Here is a 25,116-nt window from a genome sequence, read left to right as displayed (position 1 = left end):
AAACTTTCTAAAGCCGTGACCGTGGTTATGTGGCAGATGGGATATTGTTAATGTCCGGTTGTAGAGAACTTGACACTTGACTTAATTAAAATATATCAACCGCGTGTGTAGCCATGATGGTCTCTTTTCGGCAGAGTCCGGGAAGTGAGCACGGTTTGTGTTATGTATGAATGTAAGTAGTTTCAGAATCACTTCTTGATCACTTCTAGCTTCACGACCATTGCGTAGCTTCCCATCTTACTCTTATTTTCGTATGTTAGCCACCATATATGCTTAGCACATGCTGCAGCTCCACCTCATTACCTTATCCTAACAATAGCTTAGATAGTCTTGATATCGCGAGTGTGAGATTGCTGAGTCCTCATGACTCACCGATACTTCCAAACAATTGCAGGTGCCGATGGTACCAGTGCAGGTGACGCAATCGAGCTCAAGTGGGAGCTCGATGAAGATCTTGATCGTTGTTTTGTGTCTTTTCCAGTTGATCAGTAGTGGAGCCCAGTTGGGACGATCGGGGATCTAGCATTTGGGGTTGTCTTCTTTTATTTTGGTTCTGTAGTCAGACCTTGATTGTACTTTGGATGATGTATGTTTAACTTGTTATTTGTGTGAAGTGGCGACTGTAAGCCAACTCTTTATCCCTTTCTTATTCAGTACATGGGATTGTCCGAAGATTACCCCTCTTGCGACAAAACCACAATGCGGTTATGCCTCTAAGTCGTGCCTCGACATGTGGGAGAAATAGCGCATCGTGGGTGTTACAAGTTGGTAATCAGAGCCATCCCCGACTTAGGAGCCCCCTGCTTGATCGAATCACTGACGTTATTGAGTCTAGAACAAAATGTTTTGAGTCTTAGGATTGTATATATCGGAGAGTAGGATTCTTTTTACTCCTCAGTCCCGTCGTCGCTCTGGTGAGGTCTCCTGACGTAGATGTTTTGTCTTTCTTCTCCTCAAATTTAACTAAAAAATTTAGGATCATGCGGGTATCTTAGAATCATTCCGATATTCTTGTGACAAGAACATTGTTCTTGGTGCCTCCTGATATTTAGGGGTTGTGGCAGTGTCCCGGGGAGTTGAGCTCCGAGGTGTTGTCGTCACAATTTTATCGTTGCAGTTCTGTAATACCTGAGTTCGCCGACATCGAAAATCTCTTTTATGCTGTTGTTGGTGAGACAACCTCGACGCCACCCAGTACTGGGGCAGGAGTTCGGGAGTATTTCCATAACTCGTATAACGTATTCTTTTCGAAGGTTGAGGTACACGATTTCCAGAGTTTTCTTGGTTATGTGTTGACGGATGGATACTGCTGGATGTAGGGTTTGTTAGTTTGGGTGAGATATTATGCTTTCCCTGTATCCCCAACACCTGATTGCATAACCAGAAAGTTTCAGGAGTTTATAGGTGGGAACTCAAGTAGCTCCGATAATATCTTTCCAACAGACACATGATACGATATGGGATCTATCATATGTTTGTTTCCGGTTTATTTTGCAAGCCAATCCTTTTTTGTTTTGGTTTGTGGTATTCGAGTTGCTTCAATGTCAAGTGTGGATTCCATACCTTTCCTAAGCGGTGTTCTCGTATTCCCATGTGAATACTAACCCTTCTTATTTATCGAGATTGTCATCTCAATTCTATTTCCAACCGGTGCGATTCTCTTCAAGATGATCCTATCATTTTTCCCATTTGCAAGATCTAATCTCATTTTTCTCACCGGTGTTTGTTTCATCCGTCCCAAGTTGCCTTTGTTTTCCCACCCTCCCACCCTTTTCTTCGAGGATTTAGATTTCTTAATCATGTATCCTTTTAATTGTGAGAAGTCTCTTCAGTCTTTTCTTTCAATTTTTTACCCGATGTTTTTTATGAAGATGCTAAGGAAGCTTCGAGTTCATTATTCTTCATTCTTTTCTTCTCCAATGGATTCAATTCAAGCTTTGTCGATCATACCCTTTTCCCTGATTCAAATGTTTTCTCATGTCGGTGCATCTCTTAATCATCCACCTCTTGCTATTCATTTGTTCCGGAGTGCGAAGATATCTCAGAAGATTCGTTTCCATTCTCAATCTGTTCAAGCTATTTCGAGGATGTTATCTCATTCATGCCATTTAATTCAACCGGCACAATCTATCTTTTAAAACATTCAACGGTGTTTTCTTTTGTGTGGGCCCTAACCCACAGGTCTTTTCCCTGGATCTTACTTAATCTTCTAATTTTTCTAGAGTTATTCTCAAATTCTTTCAAAGTGTGACGTAACAATGTATTATCATCAGTCATATATCTTTCTCCAAGATCTTTCAAATTCTTTTCATCGTTGGCCCAACCTTTCTATTCTTCATTCCGGAGTACCTCAATAATTCTTGGTGGTGTTTGTCATCATCATTCTCAGATTTTGAAGACCAAAGAAGAGTTTCTCTTAAATCTTGCTCCGTTCTCTTGAAGATGCGTAGTTCAAGCTTGATGCCATCCTCTCATGGTTGTTTTCGATTGTGAGAATTCTTTTCACCCATACGGAGCAATTCAGGAGTCTTTTTAGTTTGAATCTCCGAAGGCCATCATTCCAGGATTATTCATTCCAGCTATCAGCTCTCATTCTCCAAATCTTACATGCGCATCATTCAAGTATTCTCTAGTCCGCTCGTGATATCTTCGTTCTCATGGATCTATATTCACTCAAGTCTCTTCATCTCATTTTCTAATTCTTTCTGGTGAATTGTGCCTTGCAACTTTCATTTTCAATTCTTATGGTGGTTCGTTCAAGATTTTTCTTCCTTCGTAATCATATCAATTTATTAATTGTTTCAATCCTACCGGTGGTTCGTTGAAGACCTTCTCAAGTTTGCGCTATATCTCTCTTAATCCTTTCTACGAGAATAAGTAGTATGCCAAATCCATTGCTTGTCGTCAATTTAAATTGGTGAAGGATACGCATAACGTAATTCTTATTATTGTCTCATCCAAGTGATATAGTTTCTTCTTTACAGAGTTGTTCATCATGTCAGATTCTCGCTTTCAATTGTTTCATCTTTCTTTTTCCAGAGTTCCAAGTTTTCTCAATTATCTCTTCGTGAAGCCCCATCTAAATCATTGCAAGGCTTAAATCGTGTTTGTTTCAAACCTTAAATTCTTTTATGTCATCATTTCCTATCTGGTGTTCTTCATGGAGGCTCAACATGGTGGCTCATCAAGGATTCCTTTCGTTCTTCATTCGTTCTTCAAGATTTCTCTTGAAGTTAAGATCCGCCAAGCTATACTCTAAAATAAACATGGCGCTCAACACATGTTATGTTTTTGAGGAGTTCAAGCATTCTTCATCTTACATTCAAGTGCAATTCTTTCAACCGTATCTTTTGAGGTGGTCTTATGTCATTCTTGACAATTTCCCTTCATATTTCGCGTTTCACATGTTGTCAAGAATGAGGCATTTTAAATCCACTAATATTTTCGTTTGAGCTATTTTGTGTCATATTTCACCAAAGCCTTCCCTAAGGAATGTTGCTATTGTGGTGCTCATCAATGATCCAAGTTGTCTCTTTATCATCTTGGTGGAAGAAGTGTTTCATCTCTTCGGTGCTCTCAATCAAATTAATTGATTTTGGTTGTGGCTGGTCTTCACCTCATAATTTTGGGATGTATTCCATAAAACCATTGGCAATCATATTCTTTTGTTGTTGATTTTCCAACAACTCTGTTCAATCCTTCTTGGGAAGGATGCTTTCCAAGTTCATTTGTAGCAGAACCTAGCATTTTCTTCTCCATTCTGTTATTTAAATGATCTATCTTTTATTTTTCTTCTGGAGGCATTGTCATGTTGCTCTCTTCACTCATCAACTTGGATTGTGAGGACCGTGTTCTTTTCGTGCTTATCCATTTCCAACCGGAGTGTCGTGCCCTCTTTTAAAGTTCTTCCCATTTTGTCGAGCTTTGCCTCCCTTCTCAATGAGAGTGATGTCTAAAATCTTTCTTACCCATTGTGCCATTCTTTAAATAATTTCGAAGGCAGTGTGTTGTTGATTTCATCAAGTATCTTCTCATCTGGTAAAGTTCATGTTCAATTCCTTCCATTTACAGTTAGAGTGTTGTACAAATTATATCATTCTTTTTGCTTCTCTATCTTGTTTTAACCGGAGTGTTGGGGCTATCATTCCTCTTCTAACCGAAGTCTCATCCAAGTGCTTTCATTTTGCCAAGTTGATATGCTATGCCTTCCATTTCCGACCGTAGTGTTTTTGTAATTGATCTTTATCGTTCCTTGTACATCTCCTTTCAACTCGATTGCTTGCATGTACTTCTTGTCCATTGCAACCGTTTTCTTATTTCTTTCAACCTACAAGGTTCTAGTAATGTTCCTTGTTCCTATTTTCTAATTGGGTGTTTTCAACTTTGTTCATCTTTGTTGCATTCTTTCTTTCAATTTGTTCAACCTCTCAAGGTTCGTGGTTTCACTTGTTTGTCCAGGAAGCGACTTAGTTTTACTTCTTCTCTTCCTCTTCTGTTTCTCTCCAGTGCCATCCCTAGGATCTCGGGTCGAGATCTTCTGTTAGTGTGGGAGAGTTGTGATGCCCCAAGACCGACACTCCAGAAGACTTCCCACTATTTTGAGTTTCATCATGTGATTTGGTTGTTTGTGCATTGCATCATGTCATCATGTATCATATTATTAATTTTTTTTGCAACTCAACCAAATAAATCGTATGGATCTTCGGTTCATTTAAATCGAGGGATATTCACTATGGTGATTTCTCTTTAAAACATATTCTCCCAATATTTTAGGGCGCTACTATTAAATATTCCATTGATCTGGAATTTACCAAAACAGACTTGTATTTTAAATACCTTCTGTTCCCAAATATTTAAATCCTTGATCTTTCTCCCTTTACTCCAATCTAGTTGTGGAGATTTGATAATATATCAAAGTAGTCACATGCCATCTCCGGCAATTTAGGTTGATTGGTCCTCCATATAAATCCCTTGGACCTCTTCTCTTTTCCTCTTTATTTTCTAAATTATGGAAAAGAAAACCCCTTCTTTTATTTTTTTTGTCAGCCGAGCAGGCCTCCCGGCCTTTTCCACGTCCGTCCGAAATGGGCCAGAACCCAGGCCGGCCCATCCAACCCCTAGGCCCACTCCTTCCTAACCCTACCCCGTTTCCCTCGACCCCCACTCTCCCTCATCTCCACCTCTAGCGCCGCAAACGCACGTGCTACACCCCATCTGCCCGATCCCCACCTTTCCCTAGCGAACCCATCCCTCAATCCCATCTCCCTCTCCCTCTCGTCCACCGTGATGCCACTCCGCCGCCGCCCAATTCCCCAGCGCCCGATCCCCACTAATCTCTTCCATCTCGCACCGCCAGAGGAGCCCCTCACGCCTCGCCGTTGCTCCACGCGCAAAGGAGCGGCGCCCCACGCACGGCTCCTTTGATCCCGCCGCCGGCGACGACCAAGCCTCCTCCCGGCGTGCCCCCTTCTCCTCCGCCATCGGCCGACCACCAGCGAGGCTCCGTCTTCGAGTCGTTCGGCCATGTTCTGCCACTTCTCGGCATCCTGCCCGAGTCCAGGCCACCGCACCTTCTTGCCTCCTCCGCACCCCTCCGTCGTTCACCAAATGCATCCTCGACGGCCAGAGCAAGCACGGTGCCACGCGCACCCTCCGCGGGCCTTGGACGCCGCCCCTCCAAGCCATAGTTCGGCTAGCGTGCCTTCCCACCTCCTCGTCGCCTTGCTGCGTTCCAACTACCTCCCGCAGAACGCTGCCTTAGTTCACCCTCTTGGCCTCTTCCTCGCGCGGCCCCGCTATCGGTCGCATGGACGCCAAGACCTGCAACTCTCTATACTGGTCCCCAGTTAGCCTCATCACCGCCATGGCCTCCTTCATGCAAGGTTGCTATTGCCTTGCCCATGCATCCACCAGCTCTACATGCGTTTTGGTGAGACGACCAGGACCACAAGACCAAGTCCCGCACAGACCTAACCGTCCCTGGGATTCGCCAAGTTCGACTACCGATGACCACCTCTAGATTCGCCAAGTACACCGTCGACAAGACCTTGGAAGCCCGAAATGCCAAGTACCACTATCCATCCTCGAGGATTTCACCAAGTACCGCACCGGACGCCAAGTACAACGATCATCAACGAAGACCCTAGTTGCGCCAAGTTCCTCTTCAACCAACGTACAACTACCGGTGCATTCCTCAAGTCCGACTACAACGTGAACGACTACCGTCGACCCTCGAAGACCCCGTGGACGTCAAGGTCCTCGCTGTGACCCCGAACATCTACGGAATGTGTACGACTACGAAACATGTACCACTACTTCCACTACGTCATTTTGTACATCTGTCGTCGCCGTGATGTTGGTGTACAAAAGTAGGGGCTCTTCTTTTGAACCCTTTACTTGTGCACGAGCAGTCAGAGCCGCGCGCCACGGCCACACTTCGTAGGGCAGAGGAGAGAAGCCAGAGAGAAGCCGAAGCATGAGACAACCAAGGCAACGCCGAGACCAGAAGCACAGGAGAGCAAGAGCGCGAGGTGAACTCCCTCAGCAAGATCCTTGCCGAGGCAGCCTCCGCAGCCCCGTCAAGAGCCTTGCCAGGGCAACTTTCCCGATGCCAGCGGAGCAAGCCACCCTTGAGCCCACCGGCTCCAACCCAATCAACTACATTGGAACCAAGGCTCGGGAGGCGCCTCTGTGGTGGCATGCAAATCTTCGTCAAGATCATAAACATGTGATTTCAGATGAGGACCAGAAGATGGCAACTCTTGGCGGGATCCTAGCCGAGGAAATCCACAAGACCCCCGACAAGACCCTTTTCGGGAAAGACTACAATGCCACGGCAATACCCTTGCTGGGCCCCCGGCAAGACCCTTGCCAAGGGCATCAGCAGGGCCACTGCCAGGCCCGCCCAGTCAAGACTCCATCACTGTCCCCAAGAAGCTGCTAGCTCAACCAGCTGGGCAGGCACCTATGTGGCGACGGGCGACCTCTACACCGACTCAGCAAGCATCTGGGTTGAGTCATGCGACCCTTCATGAAGGCTCCACCACCGCACCAGCCCAGCAGCCAGCCAATGTGGCACCACGATGCCTCATCAGCTCGGACGCGTGTCTAGGCCAGGAGAGGCGGCGACAGCTGGGACGTGCTTCCCTGGCGTCCCCGATAAAGCAAGAGGGGCACGTCGGCAGCGCAATAAATGCGTTTGTCCGACGGTCCCAGAGGATAGGCTCATCGACTGTAGACCTTTCCACCACCTATGTGCCACTGTGGCAACCCCTTTTCCCTATAAAAGGAGGCCTAAGGCGACCGGGAGAGTGATTCGGCTCTTTTGGGCAAGTTGCACCCCGTAGCTAGCTCAAGAACACAAGAACACACTCAAATACATCCACCAAAGTAGTACTTGGGTATTACGCTTCTTCACGGCCTGAACCTGGGTAAATGACCCAAGTGCTTCCTGTCAGACCCACTTTTTGCAGAACCTCGCGCTCTCCAACCATAGAAGGGATCCTAGTGACCTCATTGGTGTCGTTTCCACCAACATCTTTGGCACGCCAGGTAGGGGGCGCAGTTGTGAAAATCTGGTCTGGCAGTCAGCCTAGCGGTTCTTCATCGTAATTGCTCCCAAGAAGAAGGCGGCCATGGCGGTCGGTTCGTCGGGAGCCGGACGGCCCGTACCGGTGCGGGCGAGCAGCGGGCCAGTCGTGGACAGGACCTGAGGCGCGGCCCGCGAGCACCAACATCGCTCTGGCAGTCAGAGCCTGGCGAGCGGCATCGTTCGTGCGCAAGGCAACGGGCCGCACGCCGCGAAATCCAGAGACGGAGCTGCCCCCCCCACAGGCGGCGTGGGACTCTCCGGGGGCGTCGCCGTACCACCCACGAGTGGCGCGGCGACCTCCAAGACGCCCACCCCGGCGCCCACAGCGCACTCTTCCCAGGTTGTGCGCGACGGGCAGCGTCACCACGCCGGTGACCCTGGACACCGCCGTGGGAAGAGTCTTGTGCGTCATTTACGGGACGAAGGAGGCCAACATGCCCGTCGAAGTGCTGGAGAAAATTGTACACAGCCGCCGGGCCATGACAGAACTCCTTCTAACATGGATAGAAGTCGAAGCGCGCTGCGCTCCACGCAGCTTTCGCCGCCACCCCCTGCCGCGGAGAAGCTCGACGAGTGGAGAGCCACTATCCGGAGCCTCGTCGGCGTCGCCAACGAACACGAGCCACCGCCAGCGGATCCCTTAGGCCGGCGCTCCATCGAACCACTACACGCCAGCGGTCGAGGGGCCGGAGGCGCCGTGACCACGGTGCACTCTCCTTCTCCACACCAGCCACCGCAAATGTCAGTTCGTCATGATGATGCTTGTGATAACATTTCCATAGCATCATTCAACCCACGGACCCACCGCGACCAACGCTAGGTTCTTCGAGAGCAAGCCCATGAAGACGCTCGAACCACCATCGAGCGTCGACGCGATACACGCCACCTGTCAGATAGGCGGGCGGGGACCGCCATGGACTGCCCAGCGCCGGGTGGCTTCGGCGGCCTACCTTACGAGGTGGGTTGCCCCGTCTTTACCCGTGAGCTGCGATAGTTCTAGTGGCCATCCCACTGCATGTTCAAGCCCGATGTCGGCGAGAAGTACAATGGCAAGACTCACCCGTCGGAGTTCCTCAGCATCTACACCATCGCAATGCAAGCCGCTGGGGCTCGCGACGATAAGGTGCTTGCCAATTACTTCCCGTGGCCCTGAAACCGAATGTCATGTCTTGGTTAATGCACTTGCCGGCGGATTCCATTTCTTCCTGGTCGGACCTGTGTCATAAGTTCGTTGGTGCCTTCATTGGAGGCCACCAAGCTCATGGCCAGGCGAGTGATTTCCATATCATTCCCCAGAAGGAAGGAGAAAACCTGCGCAAGTACCTACAGGGGTCCAGTCGAGTGCAATACAACATCCCAGATGTTCACCCTGCCACCGTGATCAGCGCATTCCATCAGAATGTGCGCAACCGCAAGATGTGTGAAGAGCTGACAATGAACAAGGTCAAGGATGTGGCTGAACTTTACGTTCTGGCCGATAGATGCGCTCGGGAAAAAGAGGGGAGGAAGTACCCCGGCGAAGACGCTGGCGTGGAAACCGACTCTACCGACAAAGACACCACTGCCCCGACGAAGAAGGGTTCGGCGTCGCAACAGGAAGCGCAAGGGCAATACCGTGCTTGCCGTCGAGGGATCTGACGACACCGTACACCGGCAAAGACGCCGGCGCGGAAACAGAATCTACCGACGAAGACACCGCCGCCCCGACGAAGAAGGGTCGGCGTCGCAACAGTAAGCGCAAGGGCAAGACCGTGCTTGCCGTCGAGGGATCCGACGACATCGGTGCCGCCAAGAAGGCCAAGGCAGACGACCCCGACAAGGATATTTTCGGGTGCGCCGCTTGCCGGGACTTGGCGGCTGCCAACAAGCCAGGGGGCTCCGACAAGCAATACTACAAGATCCACCGCGCCAAAGGCCATGACCTCCAGAACTGCCAACAGGTCGAGCTCCTTGCTGAAAAGCAAAAGGCCCAGTATGAGAGGCGGGACAAGGAGAAGGGCCAAGAAGGCGTGGAAGGATCCGGCAAGAAGCGTGGCGGCCAAGGAGGTCACCGCGGCAAGGATAACCAGCAAGAGAGGCCCGCTCGGGGCCGCGACAAGAACCTGGAAGACAATGATCATGAAGAGGAAGACGAGTCCGGTGAGCATGAGTTCCAGAAGGCTACGAAGGCCATGTGCATCAATGGTGGCTCATCGCTGCATACTTCTCACTGCCAGCTCAAACTATGGGCGCGTGAGATCACAGCAGCGGAGCCCACGTTTGATGCTCAGAAGCCACTGAAGTGGTCCAGCATGCCCCTCATCTTTGACGCCGAGGACCACCCTGACCGCACAACTACGGTGGGGTGTTTGCCGTTGTTGGTCTCACCAACGATACGCAACCTCAAGGTGAACAAGATGCTGGTTGATGGCGGGGCCGGTCTGAACTTGATCTCACCCGTTGTGATCAAAAGGCTGCAAATTCTAGATGGAGACCTCAAGGAAATGAACACGTTTCAAGGGGTCAAGCCGGGAAGGAGCCAGCCGAAGTGGAAGGTCACATTACCTGGGACGTTTGGAGGCGAGTTGAACTACAGGACGGAGAAGATTGTCTTCGATGTAGCCGAGATCCCCTTGCCCTACAACGGGATCCTCAGCCGACCGGCACAAGCCAAGTTCATGGCGGCGTTGAACTACGCCTACAACATGCTAAAGATGCCTGGGCTGATGACCATCATCACCGTCCCCTCCGACAAGAAGGACGCGCTGATCTGTGCTGACCAACTCTACCGAGAAGCAGTTGTAGCAGCTGCCGCTAAGGCACTTGCTCCTGCCACTGAAGGACCGTGAGGGAAGAAGAAGACCGGCAAGACCTCTCGCACCCACTCCGGCAAGCGCACCTCTTCAGAGTGTTATGCTACCGTCGAGGACATGCCAGAGAACTCCACCGGCAAGAGCAAAAAATCTAGAGCTGCACCACCAGAGACCAAGAGGGTGTCCGTCAAGGAGGATGGCATGGGAGGGGCTTTCACCATAAGCTCCACCCTCGACAGCAAATAGGAAAGCGAGCTCGTCACTTTCCTGTGGGCGAATGTCGATGTGTTTGCATGGCAAGCATCCGACATCCCCAGCATTCCCAGGGAAGTGATTGAGCACCATCTTGCTGTCTGTCCCCATGCGCGACCCGTCAGGCAGAAGGTCAGGAAGCAAGCCTTGGAACGGCAGGGATTCATCACAGAGGAGATCAGGAAGTTGGAAGCGGCAGGCTTGGTGAGAGGAGTGATCGATCCAACGTGGTTGGCCAATCCGATGGTGTGCAAGGCGAACGGGAAGTGGAGGTTGTGTATTGATTACACAGATATCAATAAGGCTTGTCCTAAAGACCCCATCCGGTTGCCGCACATTGACCAGATTGTTGACTCCACAGCCAGGTGCGATCTGTTATCATTCCTTGATGCCTACTCGGGCTACCACCAGATCTTCATGGAAAAGGAAGACGAAGAGAAGACATCATTCATCACCCCATGTGGTACGTATTGCTTTTTACGGATGCCTTTCGAGTTGAAGAGTGCTGGCTCGACTTTCGCAAGGGCGGTCCAGATTGGTTTTGAGCCCCAGCTACATAGAAATATGGAAGCTTATATGGATGACATAGTGGTCAAAATCAAGGACGAGGCAACCCTTGTACAAGACTTAGAAGACACGTTTGCCAACCTACGCAAGATCAACCTCAAGCTGAACCCTAAGAAGTGTGTCTTCGGTGTTCCGTCCGGCAAACTTCTCGGGCTCTTTGTGTCGCAGCATGGGATCGAGGCAAACCCAGACAAGATCAAGGCTATTGAGAAGATTGAGGCACCCAAGCGGATCAAGGATGTGCATCGGCTCACTGGCTGCGTTTCCGCCATGAGCAGATTCATCTCCAAGTCCGCTGAGCGTGCCCTTCCCTTTTTCAAGATCTTGAAGAAGGCGGGCCCAATGGAGTGGACCCTAGATGCCGAGGCAGCGTTGCAGGCTCTAAAGAAATACATTTCCTCTACAGCAATAATGGTTGCGCCTAAACCACAAGAGCCGTTGTTGCTGTATCTGGCGGTGACGAATGAAGTGGTCAGTGCCATGCTAGTGGCGCAGAGGGAGGTCGGTAAAGAGGCAGTGGCGACAGCAGGACTGGCGGATGGCAAGCCAGAGATTCCCTGGCAGAGTATGACGCCATCAGTACAGGCCCCATGCAATCAAATGAGGTGCTGCAGAAGAAGAAGATGATGCAGCACCCGGTTTACTTTGTCAGCTCCCTCCTGCAGGGGCTAGGTCAAGGTACTCTGGTGTGCAGAAATTGCTCTTTGGCCTCCTTATGGAATCAAATAAGCTACGTCACTACTTCCAAGAACACGAAATCACCGTCGTCACCCGCCTCCCGTTACAAGGGATACTGCACAACCCAGACGCAACCGGAAGGATTGTGGAGTGGGCCTTGGAGCTTTCGAGCTTTGGTTTGAAGTTTGAAAGTACTTCGACAATCCAGAGCAGAGTCTTGGCAGAGTTCATTGCAGAATGGACCTTAATGCCTGACAAGGAAATCCAGGACACAACCCTCCCCGGCAAGGAAGAAAGTCACAACTGGATCATGTACTTTGACGGGGCTTTCTCGCTGCAAGCCGCCGGTGCTGGTGTGCTGCTCGTCGCACCTACCGGAGAGCACCTCAAGTATGTAATCCAGATACACTTTCCCAGGGAGATGTCCACCAACAACACTGCTGAGTACGAGGGGTTGCTTGCCGGCCTCAGGATCATGGCGGACCTCGGGGTCAAGAAGCTCATCGTCAGGGATGATTCACAACTTGTCGTCAAAAAAGTTAATAAAGATTATCAGAGACCGTTGATGAAGGCCTATGTAGATGAGGTAAGGAAGCTGGAGAAGCGCTTTGACGGTATACAAGCGGAGCACGTTCCCCGAGCAGAGTACGACATCGCCGATTACCTGTCAAAGCATGCTGTATTCAAGCTACCTATGGAACCAGGTACTTTTTGCTTCGGTTAACTCAACCATCCGTAGAACAATCAATGGAGCAGAACAAACGGAGGAAATCAGGCCCCGGCAAGTACTTTCCCGCTGAGCCCCCAAGGGCCGCTGGAAAGGGTGTTGCCACGGATTCTGAGCCTGCCGAGGAGCGACTGATTCCGACAGGCCGTCAAGCCCTGGCCGTACAGACGGCCGCTCCCATGGCAGAAGAAATGCCTTTGGTCCTTGCCATCGAGCCCTAGGCTCCGCCATGGGCACAACATACCGTCTGATTCCTCCAAACAGGGGAACTTCATGAGGATCAGGAACAAGCGGAGAAAGTAGCACATCAGTCTGCCATGTATCAGTTCATCGATGACGTCCTGTATAGGAAGAGATCGAACGGTGTGAAATTGAAGTGCATTCCCCGGGAGGAAGGACTAGAGCTGTTGGCGGAGATACACGGAGGCATATGTGGCTCCCGCATAGGGTCGAGGCCCCTTGCCAGCAAGGCATTCCGGCAAGGTTTCTTCTGGCCCACTGCACTCTAGGATGCAACGACACTAGTAACCAAGTGTGAAGCCTGTTAGTTCCATTAAAAGAAGCTTCATCAACCAGCTCATGCCCTTCAAACAATTCCTCTTTCCTGGCCATTCTCGGTCTGGGTGCTCGACGTCCTGGGCCCTTTCCCCCGTACCATAGGGGGCTTTGAGTACTTGTATGTTGCGATTGACAAGTTCACAAAGTGGCCAGAGGTGGAAGCAGTGAGGAAGGTGACAGCACGGTCAGCCGTCAAGTTCTTTAAGGGGCTAGTTTGCCATTTTGGTGTGCCAAACAGTGTCATCACCGACAACGGCACGCAGTTCACAAGCCACACCTTCATGCAATACATCCAAGACCTCACAGCAGGGTCTGTTTCGATTCCGTGGCACACCCACAGAGCAACAGACAGGCGGAGAGGGAAAATGCTGAAGTGTTGCGAGGCCTGAGGACAAAGACTTTTGGTAGGCTGCACCAGAGTGGAAAGCATTGGATTGATGAGTTGCCGGCGGTTCTTTGGTCGATTAGAACGACGCCAAATCGAGCCACCGGCCATACACCCTTTGCCCTAGTATAGGGGCGGAAGCAGTTCTCCCTAGGGAACTCATATACGGGTCACCTTTAGTGCTCGCTTACGACGAGCTTGAGCAAGAGAAATTGTGGCAAGATGACGCAACGCTCCTTGAGGAAGAATATCTTCGGGCGGCTGTCAGAGCAGCACGCTACAAGCAAGCCTTGCGCCGCTACCATAGCCGCAAGGTTCATGCCTGAAGCCTTGAGGAAGGCGATCTTGTTCTTCGGCGCGTTCAGTTGGCCAAGAATTCCAACAAGATAACGCCAATGTGGGAGGGCCCTTATTTGGTAATACGAGTAACCAAGCCTGGTGCAGTCTCCTTGGAGACTGAAGATGCTGTTCCAGTGAGCAACTCCTGGAACATTGAACATATTCGCAAGTTTTACCCCTAAGGCTCGGTTGCCGCCCCCCCCCCCCGGCACCCACCTTTTGTACGAGCCTTGCCGGCAAGGCATGTAACCCTCTATACAAAGCCAGGCGCAGACCCTGAGCATAAATAAATGAAGCGCTGGTGCCCTAAGTTTTAGCATGCATGCTAGGTTAAGTCTCTCCCTCGGATAGGGTTGATAGTGCATAGCGGCGACAAACCCCTAGCCTAGAGGTTGAGTATGCGTCTTTATGTCTTCTTTGGTTCGTAGGGCACGTGGACACTTCTGTTGAGCCGCTTGGGAGAATGAAAACGAACCGGCGCTTTGGCCCCGGCAAGCCAACACTGCTGGGGGCTGAAGACACAAGGATCTAACCATGGCAAGACAAATTTTCCGGGGGCTGTGGATTCAAATAAGTCCTTCATCCCCTGTTGTGAATTTCTGTATGGAACTGGGACAAATGAAACCTCGTTTTGCTCCAAGACCACTGTGCTCCCCCTTCTTCTTGTACCCAAGTCCCTGGGACTGAAAGTGCTAGTGATCGACTAGAGGGGGGTGAATAGGCAATTTTTATGAAAGTCTTCAATACATGGAAGTTTCGAAGACAATCGATAGAAATGAACCTATTAACATGTAGTGGAAGCTAGACTACACTAGGCAAGCCATAGTCAAGTATTCAATGAAGTGAAAGCACAAAGACTAATAGCAGCTAGGCAGTATAGATCAGGATGGAAGATAGTATGAAGCCAATCAGAACAAGCAGTCACACAGTGAAAACAAATAGATAATGCAAACAGGCAATGACTTCACAAGGACCAACTGTGAACAAAGAGATGGGAAGGATAGAACCAGTTGCTTGTTGAAGACAAGGATTTGTTGGACCAGCTCCAGTTGCTGTGAAAACTGTACGTCTGGTTAGGGAGGCTGAGATTTAACTCGGAAGACCGTGTCTTCACCTTATTCCCCTTGAGCTAAGGACACCCAGTCCTCGCCCAATCACTCGGGTAAGTCTTCAAGGGAGACTTCCAAACCTTCACAGACTTTGTTCACTAGCGATCCACAATGACTCTTGGATGCTCAGAACGCGACGCCTAACCGGCTGGAGGATTCACAGTCCTCAAGTGTAACAAGTCTTCAGATCACACAGACAGGAAGACTTCAGTGATGCTTAACACTCTTTTGCTCTGGGTGTTTAGGGCTTTGTCCTCGCAAGGATTTCTCTCTCAAAGGCTTGGAGGTGGGTTGCTCTCAAACGACAAAAGTCATGCACTAACTCTGAGCAGCCAACCAATTTATGGTCTAGGGGGTGCGCTATTTATAGCCACTAAGCAACCCGACCTGATTTGTCCGAAATGACCCTAGGTCACTAAGGAACTGACACATGTTCCAACGGTCAGATTTCAAACACACACGACAACTTTAATTGGGCTACAAGTAAAGCTGACTCATCCAGCTCTGGATAAGATTTGCTCTCATTGTCTTCGCTCAAAGACATAGGATTTTGGTTAAGCATCACTTCAGTCACTCTGACTTTGTTCACTGGGACCCCACTTAATAGTACGGTGGTTCCTATGACTCAACAAAGAAGAAAAGGACACAACGAAACAACTAAGTCTTCGTGCTCCATAGTCTTCACTCAATGTATTCTCTTGTCATAGTCTTCAATGTGAATATCTTCACATACCACCTTTCTCTTCAATGTCTTCATACATTTTTAGGCGTCATCTCCGGTAGGAAAACCGAATCGTTGAGGGACTACTACCTGTGTTATCCTGCAATTCTCACAAACACATTAGTCCCTCAACCAGGTTTGTCGTCAATACTCCAAAACCAACTAGTGGTGGCACTAGATGCACTTACAATCTCCCCCTTTTTGGTGATTGATGACAAACTGGTTGAAGTTTTCAACGGGGATAAAAGTATGTGAAATTGTAAAGGATTTAGACATTGTCTTTGTAAGTAGCAGAAAGGCTCCCCCTGAAGATGTGCATATAAATATTTTGCTTTTTAATGCAAATGCACATGGCAGGTTGTACTTGCGGAGCTCCTCTTCTATTTATGAAGACAATTCATCAAGCATGAAAGGATATAACGAAGATAATGACATGCATAATGAAAACTGGACGTCTGCAAAATGACTTCGTGCGGAATTTATCGTCGCACATGCGGAATTTATCATCGCATCACATAGTGTCGAAAAAGGTAGCAGATGACCATCAAGTTTAAGTGTTACAACTCAAAACGAACCAAATGTTTCAAAAGCGAGAGTTGTAAGCACTTGGCAAATGTAGAAAAAGTAAAGCAACCACCCATATGGACCCGCTTGAAGACTATCAACTCATATGCTTCTCCCCCTTTTTTCAGTAATGACCAAAAAGGTTTGAAGACATAGAGCTTCTACTCGTTTCCATGAGGAGTAGGTGAAGCAGCAGGGTCGTCGTTGAGGTTCGGTGGTGCGGAAGAACTTGGTGCAGTGATGACCTGCGCTGAAGTTGGAGGAGGTGAAGTAGCGTCATCTTGATCATCTATGACACTGGCAGTCACCCTTGCAGCTGAGGAGGATTGTCAGAGTCTTCAAGTGAGGGAGTCCAACGCAAGTGAGCATTCCTTGGAGGAGTTGAGTCAAACTTGAATCTTTCTGTGAAGCCATCGTCTTGCAGATCAACTTCAGCACTGAGTAATGTCAAGCTCTTCCAAGACCTCTGACAGGTTTCATGTGTAACAAAGGCATTCTTGGTGGCAAGATTGCGAATGCGATTGACGTCCACCAAGACGCTTTGTATCTCACGCTTAAGCCAGTCATGATGCTTATCCTGTTTCTGATGTAGATCAACGAGAAGCTCTCACTCATTGAGAACACGAGATCGCTTCCAAGGCCTTTGGGCAATGGTGCTCACAGTGGCTTCAGTTTGGGTGCGAGGGGCACATGTGTTGCCAGCCAAGGGATAAGCACGAGAAACAGCCGAAACTCCTTCAATGGGCTGGGTGAAGCTTTGACGATCAACATTGTGAAGATAAACTGGCTCCTTTATAGGCTCTGGGTAAATAGCTTCAACAGACAGATCAACCTCTGGCAAGAACATGAGATGATTGTGCGCAGACGGCTGATAGTTGAAAGCAGAGTGAAGCTTGATAAGGCGCATTTACCATGGAGCATAGAACTTCAGACCAAAGATGTCAGAGCTGGATGCAGCCAACTGCCTGATGAAGAAGTCTTGAGCATTGAAGCTGATGCCATTGAAGATATAGAAAACTAGAGTCTTCATTGCTCCTTCAAGCCTCGCTGCAGATGAATGTCCTTTGACAGGCCATAGTGTTTTCCTGATGATATGGTAAATGGTGCGGGGCAGATACTCTAGGTCTTCGACAAAGAATTTCGTTGGGTATTCAGCGTCGCGTGGCAGAGGCTTCATCATGCTCAGCATTTAGCTCATGTTAGGCTCTAGCTTCTGGAAAATGCTCTCCAAAGCATTCTAGTGTTGCTGGCAACCTGGTTCATAATATTCGCCAGGAGTGGGCAGGGCTGTAAGCTCAATGATGTATTGGGCTTTAGCTTCATGATGGACATCACCCGTCATCCACTCAAGGATCCAAGTCTTCGGATCCATGTTGTATCCACGAATGTGGAGGGTAGCATAGAATTGAAGCAGAAGTTCTTCATTCCAGTGTTCCTTGGCAGTCACAAAGTTGAGCAGACCCGCATCACAAAAGCAGTCAAGAGCTTCTTCAAGGCAAGGCAATCCAGCAAGAATAGATGCAAGAATAGTAGCTGTGTTGCTGATAACTCCAGAATCGATCCGAGGAGATTCTTGGCCTTGTGTAGGGGTTCTTGTCACTGTCAAAGAATGTGTTGTGTGCCTTGAATCCATTCAGATTAAACGATCCTAGTGACATTGCAGTAGCTGGAAACCGTGGTAGCCTTGGCTTTGGCTTCTGGACCTGAGGCCTGTGCTCCACATGATAATCAAATTGAGATCCGGGAGCAGGCGGAGGAACCAGAATTGGCCAGCGGATGGTAACAGGGTGTCCACGATCATATGCTTGCTCGATGGTGTGTGGCCTGGGAGGTGGTACAGGAGCAGAGGCATTGACTTCAAGCTGCAGATTTGCATCAGGTGCAACATTAGCTTCACGTGCAGTGACATCTGGCACCACATTAGCTTCAGGCGCCACATTAGCTTCAGCCATGACAACGTCATTGGCTTCCGTGTTGATGGCAGCCTATGTATTGGTAACCTCCACTTCAAGAGCTGGAGGCTCAGACACGTTCTCCTTGAGAACAACTTCAGGATTGGACGGGGGTGTAGCAACTCTTTCTTCATCTCTTGGTTCTTCTTCTTGGTCATCGGCTGATGCAGCCAGAATATCTTCAGCCGTTTTGGCTTCAGATTCAGGGATGTTTGCAGTAGGGGAGGCTTCAGGAAAGACTTTGCATGAAACGGATTGGCGCCCTTCTCCTTCCAGAACACTTGACAATGTGACCTATGGCCTTGGTCCTTTGCGAAGCCTGCGAAACGCTGGCGACACCTGTGGAGATGGAGTTGGTTGGGCCTGAAGGTCTTCACTATCAGTCACTAGAGTGGTGACCTGGGTTGGGGGAGTAACTCGTGTTTCTTCGTCACGAGGGGATTCTTGAGGGTGATCAGCCCATGAGTAATCTTGAGCAATTGGCCTCAATGGACGACCAATGCTAATGAGTTCGTTGTTCGTGAGAACAGGCGACGATACCAAATTGTGCTCGATCTGAGGAAGGTCTTCATCATCTTCAACATTGTCCTGATAACCAATGTCTTCAGCTGCGGTGGGGTCAACAGCTGGAATCTTTTCAGCTTCAGGAGCCTTTGTGGAAGCAGGCTCATGAACTACCAAACGTCGTTCTTGGTGTGCAGAGGGAGGATGAGCAACAGAAATTGGTTTGACGAAAAGGGGCTCTCTAGAAACAGCCCTGTCTCTCTTCTTTGTCTTTCTTTTCTTGGTTGGCGGAGCATCGTCAGTGGTGTGCTTGGTCTTCCACTTGCGAGCTTCGGCTTCAGCTGCCCTCGTTTTCTTGAGTTCCGGAGCCACAATGGGGACCTTAGGCTTCGAGCCTGTCATACTGGCCGGGAAGACAATGCGAGGTTCTTCCTGCTTTGAAGCTTCTGGTTGGGCCACAGCTGTGTTCTTCTTCTTCTTGGCAGCCATTCTGGGGTCGATGCCTGGTCGCCCCAAAGCCTTCCTCTTTTCAGCTTCATTGTAGCCTTGAACACATTTGGCAGCAAGATTCTTCATGCGCTCACGAGAACCTTTTGCTTATTCTCGTTTCTTGTGGAACGCCTCCTTGAGCTCATGCATCATGACCTTGAAGTTTTGAATGTCTTCAACATTGAGCTTGCCCATGTGCTTCTTGAACTGAGCCTTTTCATAATCAATCTTGTGCTTCAGCTCAATAATCTTCTGTGCAAGAGCCAGCTCAGGAGCAATGGCTCCGTGGAAGGAGACGCTGAGGCCAATTGGGAGCTGAAGATCATCAAAACTGAGATCTGGGCTATCAAACCACTCATCAATAAACTTGTAGAGAATCTCCACATCAAAGAGGGGAAGATCATTGAAGATTTCCGCCTCTTGCTTGCTCTTTATCAATTGCTCAAGAGCATTATCACCAAGATCGTCGTCGCTAGACAGATCAATGGCGTCATTCTCGTTTCTCAAAATATCAGTAGGGGTCAATGCTTGACCAGTTGGTTGCATGGGATTTTTCAACTTTTCAGACTTGGAGATGCGAACTGCACACTGGTTTCAGGAGGTGAAGTGGCTAGAGGCTTCGCCCGTGAGACCTTTGGTGCAGAGGAGGGCTTTGAAGCCTTTGGTTTCTTTTGCTTCACAGGCTTCGATGGTGTAGGCACTTCGTCAGAATCAGCGTCATCTGCAGAATGATCCACGGCTGCCCCTTGAACCAGAATGTGAGTGATGAGTCCTTCTAAGTTGTAGAAGGGCCCAACAAGATTGGGTTCAACATCACGTGTGCTGTCGGCACCAGGAGCAAAGGGACTGGGGTTGAAGTCCAACCCTAGTGACTTCTTGTTCTCTTTGGCAGAAGTTTTGGCAAACTGAAAGTTGCGCTTAAAGAGATTATCTTCATGACACCATATCAGAGAGGATGGTTCGGCATTAGCAGGCTGAGGTCCACGAATCATGCAGGGGTAGAAGCCTTGAGCAATAGCTTCACACTTCGACTTGGGCTGAAGACCTTTGTATATAATATCTCCCCAGGGGCCCTTGATGGCATTCTTTTCAGCATATTCGTCGGTGACAAATCTGTACTTGAACCATTCCTCTGCCCAATGTCTTCGAATCCAATGGATTCGGTTCTTGTGTTCTCCATAGGTCTCTTCTGGATCTAACTTGTATAACTCATAGAGATCTGGTGGCAGGTCCTTATCAGTGTTTCCATGGCGCTGTCTGCCACCCTTCCTGACTGATTTTTCTATTGCCATGAAGTTTAGAGTGAAAGGCTTCAACACTATCAAAGTCTTCCGTCTACTGGTTAGACAGGAACTGGCTTCAGGAGAGTTTATGTGATGCTGTAAGAACTCTGCAAATGAATGCAGACTATGAGAACCAAGGGATTCTCCCACGGACATGTACCTGTGACAGCATCAGAGATGCGAGGGAAGGGGAAGTGGTCATATGCATTCTTAGAAGATTTTGAAGATAAATCAGTTTAGAAGACATTGACCTCATAGTGCGAAGACATTCACTCATATGTAGAGTGTTGGTTCCAGATTTGTATGAATCCACGAATAAGTACAAGTGAGGAATCTAACTACTTTGTGAAGCATAAGTGAACATACTAGGCATGCTATGAGATGCAGAACAGGATAGATCCAACTTTGTAGCAACAGAAACCACTTATGGTTGAAAAGGAAAAATCTATCGGATCAAAAAGACTGTAAAAAGAGTTTTTATTTACCACTCGAGGAACTGCTAGACAGAGTAGGAGATGAGGCCGAGCAGTTCGATCTTCCGTGCCCTAACTTGGCGACGGAGGACACCTACGGCGGCGACAGAGAAGACGATGTCTGCGGCCGGCGTGATGACGGTTTCGGTGAGGTCGCGGCAGCTAAGCGCTTCGTTGCCGGCGTCGTCGAGGTCTAGCGGTGGCGCTAGGGTTCGTGCGAGGAAGAGAAGTGGAAGAAGAGATAATGACTAGGGTGTGGTGAGTATTTATAAGGACATGGACGACGCAGCGTTATTACGTAGGTGCCCCTGGCGGTTCACATCTGAAAGACACGTGGCGATCATGCAACACATTGGAGGTTGTTCCATGTTCCCATGTACGCCTGGATTGTCCGGTGGTCGTTCCCGCTTCTCCGGGTTTCAGGCAAAAAGGATTGAGCATTTAAAACAATTTTAATGATTGTCACTGTATCTTCTGCTGACAGGGACGCAGCGAAGACATTCAACAGTTTCAATAGAATGCATATGATTTGGACAGATAGATTTGAGACGGGAGCATAGAAAGGTTAGGGTCCGATCACATTCACTTAGTTCAAAAGATTCAACGACAAGACATAGCTATAACTGAATGTTGTAGAGGACAAAACGCAATCATATGAATATATCCGAATAAGACCAAATCAATATAGTGAAGATAAACATGAAACTGTGTTAACGTTGAAAACAAACCAAATGCGAAGACTTTGCAAGTGTAACACCAACAGAAAATACTCCAAACAAAAGTTTGGTGGTGGCGTTACCCACCGTATAGCAAGTATTAGACCCAGACACGGCGCACAATTATCGTGGCGCTCCGAAGTCAAAATCTGCGTTAATGTATTCACACTTAGAGTGTAAGTCTTCATTAGTTGAAGATATACGTTACTTCGTGTGTTGCACATCTAAGACATCAACATGCGTAAGTGTTAGGATGTGTGCATGATCACAGGACATTTGAGGATTCCAAGATATTTAGCTCACACCGCAACTTGCAAAACCTTTTCTCATCCAAGGGCTTTGTGAAGATATCTGCCAGTTGCTCTTCAGTGTTGATGGAATGATATCAATGTCTTCCTTCATGACATGATCTCTGAGAAAGTGATGACGGATCTGAATGTGCTTTGTCTTCGAGTGCTGAACTGGGTTGTTGGCGATCTTGATGGCGCTTTCATTGTCGCAGTAGACTGGCACTTGCTTCAGATGAATGCCATAGTATTTGAGTGTTTGCTTCATCCATAGAAGCTGAGCGCAGCAAGATCCAGCAGCAACGTATTCAAATTCATCAGTGGAGAGAGATACACAGTTCTGCTTTTTGAAGACCAACACACAAGTGATCGTCCCAGAAAGTGACATGTGCCTGATGTAGACTTGAGATCCACCTTGTCACCAGCATAATCAGCATCCGAGAATCCAACTAGATCAAACTCTGAGCCCTTTGGATACCATAATCCTAGTGTTGGGGTGTAAGCCAAATATCAAAGAATTCGCTTCACAGCTAAGTGATGCGATTCCTTTGGTGTCGCTTGGAATCGGGCACACATGCAAACACTCAGCATGATATCTGGCCTAGATGCACATAAATAAATCAAAGAACCAATCATGGAGCGGTATACCTTTTGATCGAACTCTTTACCATTGGCGTCAGAATCCTGATGACTCTTGGTAGGCATTGGCGTCGTATAACCTTTGCAGTCTTGCATTCCAAACTTCTTCAGGCAATCTTTGAGGTATTTCTCTTGAGATATGAAGATGTCGTTGCATTGCTGCCGTATTTGAAGACCACGGAAGAACTTCAGCTCACCCATCATGGACATGTGATATTGCTCTTCCATCATGTATCCAAACTCATCACTGTATTTTTGGTTAGTGCAGTCGAAGATAATGTCATCCACATATATTTGACACACGAACAGTTCACCATCATATGTCTTCGTGAAGAGTGTGGGATCCAGGGAACCAGGTTTGAAGCCTTTCCTCTTCAGGAAGTCTTTGAGTGTGTCATAACAAGCACGAGGGGCTTGTTTGAGGCCATACAGTGCCTTGTTGAGCTTGTAAACCATGTCAGGATGTTTTGGATCATCAAAGCCAGGAGGTTGTGCAACATACACTTCTTCTTCAATCTTGCCATTGAGAAGGATGTTACGATGATTTGCATAGGCTAGCAGTATGTGTATAGCTTCAAGCCTAGCCACATGAGCAAATGTTTCATCGAAGTCAATTCCTTCAACTCGAGTGTATCCTTGAGCAACAAGACAAGCCTTGTTTCTGACAACTTGACCATGCTCATCTTGCTTGTTGCGATATATCCATCTAGTGCCTATGGTATTGTGTTTACAAGGATCAGGATGCTTGACCAGTTCCCATACATTATTCAGCTCGAACTGTTGAAGCTCTTCTTGCATAGCTTGAATCCATTCAGGTTCCATGAAAGCTTCATCAACTTTCTTGGGTTCAGATATTGATACAAATGCAAAGTGCCCACAGAAATTTGCTAGTTGTGTTGCCCTTGAACGAGTGAGTGGACCAGGTGCATGGATGCTATCAATTATCTTCTCAATCTGTACTTCATTTGCAACACGAGGATGAACTGGACGAAGATTTTGCTCTTGTTGATCATTTTCATCATTTGAAGGATTGTCTTCAGGCTGAGCATTGTCTTCAGGTTGATTGGGTGCAGAGATGATAAGTTCCTCTTTAGGCTGTACTTCAGATGGTATGATTTCTCCAGTTCCCATAAGCTTGATGGATTCACCGGGTGGAATTTCATCTAGCACATTTGGCAGGTGCTCTCTTTGCGAGCCGTTAGTCTCATCGAACCGCACATCCACAGTTTCAACCACTTTATAGTGAAAGATGTTGAAGACTCTGTAGGAGTGCGAATCCTTTCCGTAACCAAGCATAAAACCTTCATGTGCTTTCGGTGCAAATTTTGAAGTGTGATGTGGATCCTTGATCCAGCACCTAGCACCAAATACTCCGAAGTAACTGACATTTGGCTTCTTACCAGTGAGGAGTTCATAGGATGTTTTCTTCAGAAGCTTGTGAAGATAAACACGGTTGATGACATGGCATGCAGTATCAATAGCTTCAGGCTAGAACTTTGTTGGTGTCTTGTATTCATCGAGCATCATCCGAGCCATCTCAATGAGTGTTCTGTTCTTGCGTTCCACGATGCCATTCTGCTGCAACGTGTACGGAGCTAAGAACTCATGAGTGATGCCCAATGTATCGAGATAAGTGTCGAGGCCGGTGTTCTTGAATTCAGTGCCATTGTCACTTCTGATGTGCTTGATCTTGATGCCATAGTTGTTCATGGCTCGATTGGCGAAGCGTATGAAGACATCCTGCACTTCAGTCTTGTAGAGGATTATATGCACCCATGTATATCTTGAATAATCATCAACAATGACAAAGCCATAGAGACAAGCAGTAGTAGTAATGGTAGAGTAGTGAGTAGGGCCGAAGAGGTCCATGTGTAGCAGTTCGAAGGGTTGAGTCGTTGTCATGATTGTCTTCGAGGGATGCTTGGCCCTCATCATCTTTCCTGCTTCGCAGGCACCGCATAAGTGATCCTTCTTGAACTTAACGCCCTCGATGCCTATGATGTGCTTCTTCTTTGCAAGAGTATGCAAGTTCCTCATGCCAGCATGCCCTAGCCTCCGATGCCAGAGCCAGCACTCTGAAGCTTTTGCAACAAGACATACGACAAGCTATGGTCCTGCTAAGAAATCTACCATGTACAAATCATCTTTCTGATACCCTTCAAAGACTAGAGACTTGTCAGATTCCATTAGAACAAGGCAACAGTATTTTCCAAATATCACAATCATGTTCAAATCGCAAAGCATTGAGATAGACATTAAGTTGAAACCAAGGGATTCAACAAGCATCACTTTATCCATGTGCGGATCCTTTCAGATTGCAACTCTACCTAGACCCAATACCTTGCTTTTGCCAGTATCAGCAAATGTGATGTGACTTTTGTCAGATGGACGTAAGGTTGAGTCCATGAGAAGACTTCGTTCGCCAGTCATGTGATTAGTACATCCACTATCAATAATCCATTATGAAGCAGCTGGTGTCATACCCTATAG

The sequence above is a fragment of the Triticum urartu genome, chromosome 5A (assembly GCF_056163025.1).
Source record: "Triticum urartu cultivar PI428250 chromosome 5A, HENAU_Tu73, whole genome shotgun sequence".
Lineage (NCBI taxonomy): Eukaryota > Viridiplantae > Streptophyta > Magnoliopsida > Poales > Poaceae > Triticum > Triticum urartu.
Note: the sequence above shows the minus strand (reverse complement) of the source record.